This window comes from Salvelinus alpinus, chromosome 4, assembly GCF_045679555.1.
Source record: "Salvelinus alpinus chromosome 4, SLU_Salpinus.1, whole genome shotgun sequence".
Lineage (NCBI taxonomy): Eukaryota > Metazoa > Chordata > Actinopteri > Salmoniformes > Salmonidae > Salvelinus > Salvelinus alpinus.
This window is the reverse complement of record NC_092089.1, coordinates 27370594-27372960: the sequence shown is the minus strand read 5'-3', so window position 1 is coordinate 27372960 and position 2367 is coordinate 27370594.

Here is a 2367-nt window from a genome sequence, read left to right as displayed (position 1 = left end):
GCCCCTTGAGGCTGAATCTACAGCAGTCCTATAAAGTAACCTTTCGGATTAATTGAACGTTATTGAATGAAGTTCAATAGTGAATATTATAGCAAGAGATGAGTGACTGATTTCATATACATTTTTGTAAAAGCGGGAATTGAACTTCCGCCAAGTTGTACATCTATATTGATTGGGTAGACAATATTGATCATGTCAGGCAAATAACATCGACCAATGTGTGACGCGCGAGAACAGCTAGAATTTCCACTCAGTCGGACTATCACCACATGCATGCACACACACACACGCACGCGCGCGCGCACACGCACACACACACACACACACACACACACACGCAAACTATGATGTGGAGCGGCTAGGAGGGTGGAGTGGTGCCAGGTGCATGGTCTGGCTGGGCCAGCACAGCACTAGGCTTAGAGTGGATTATTATGGACATGCCATCTCCTGTGGCTCTCTATTGTCCGTGTGTGTGGGGGTTTGTGTGTGTGAGAGAGAGAGAGAGAGAGAGAGAGAGTGTGTGTGTGTGAGTGAGTGTGACTGTGACTGTGTGTTTGTATATGTGTGTGTGTGTGTGTGTGTGTGTGTTTGTGTGTGCGTGTGTGAGTGCATGTGAGTGCGTGTGTGTGTGTGTGTGTGTGTGTGTGTGTGTGTGTGTTGTGCGTGCATGTGAGTGTGTGTGTGTGTGTGTGTGTGTGTGTGTGTGTGTGTGTGTGTGTGTGTGTGTGTGTGTGTGTGTGTGTGTGTGTGTGTGTGTGTGTGTGTGTGTGTGTGTGTGTGTGATATTGGGGATAGAGCAGCATGCGCCCCTGGTCTTGCTGGGAGATAAGCAGATCTATAGCAAGCCTCTGTACCTCTGTCATCACCTTTAACATTTAACACACACACACATACACGCACACACACACATACACGCACTTCCTGTGCTGTTTGGAAAGCGTTTGAGGAGGCCTCTCTATTTATGTCATTGGGCCTCAAACACCAAGCCTGCAGGGGGGCTCCCCTGGTGTGTGTCCAGTCCCACAGGGAAACTCCCGCAGCAGAAAGGTAAAGCCACAGCAGACTGAGGGGGAGGAGCTGAGCAGACAGTGAAAGTCTGGACACCCACATCACACCACAACATTGTGTTGTTTCAGATGTGTGTCTCCCATAAAACTTCAATTAAACGCAGAGTCTCAAATAGTTGCCATCCCTTTTAATAGCCGGGCATCGGCACACATTTCAGCAAATAACACCTGTTTTAAATAGATGCCGTGCCTAAATGAATTGTTTGCGAGTGAACTTCAGTGAGTACCGCAAGATTGTTCATAGAAGATAAAGAAGAGCCATGGATGAGACAGCAGTGTGGTTTGACATGGTCGGCTCAACTACGGTGGATACAAGAGGTGCAACGAGTGAGACAATGGTGCTGAAACGTGAAATCGGGGGTGTATGATAGGCAGGCTAGTCTTTGCATGTCTGATCTGCGATGGATTTGTTATTACAATGTTTATACTGGTCATACTGGTCACAATAACCAGTATGGTAGTCTTTTCAACATTTGTTTGAGCAAGAGCTGTGTGCAAATCCACCCCTTTTTTTAAATGTTCACATAAAATGACATACCCAAATCTAACTGCCTGTAGCTCAGGACCTGAAGCAAGGATATGCATGTTGTTGATACCATTTGAAAGGAAACACTTTGAAGTTTGTGGAAATGTGAAATTAATGTAGGAGAATATAACACATTAGATCTGATAAAAGATAATACAAAGAAAAGAAGCATGCATTATTTGTATTTTTTTTGTACAATCATCTTTGAAATGCAAGAGAAAGGCCATAATGTATTATTCCAGTCCAGGCACAATTTACATTTTGGCCAGTAGATGGCATCAGTGTATGTGCAAAGTTTTAGACTGTTCCAATGAACCATTGCATTTCTGTTCAAAATTTTGCATCAAGGCTGCCCAAATGTGCCTAATTGGTTTATTAATAACTTTTCAAGTTCATAACTGTGCACTCTCATCAAACAATGGCATGGTATTCTTTCACTGTAATAGCTACTGTAAATTGGACAGTGCAAAATGTAAGCTTTCTGCCAATATCAGATATGTCTATGTCCTGGGAAATGTTCTTGTTACTTACAACCTCATGCTAATCGCATTAGCCTACGTTAGCTCAACAGTCCCGCAAGGGACCCACCGATCCTGTAGAGGTTAGGGAAATAGACGCCTGGCTAAAACAGAAGCCTGTCTATAATAAGCACCGGTTGTGTTCAGTGATTGAAGCAAATAAACACCCAGGCTATAAATGTAAGTTTTTCAGTATATGAACAAATGTGTTTACATGCGTGCTTGTGTGTGTGTGCGTGCGTGCATGCGTGTGTGT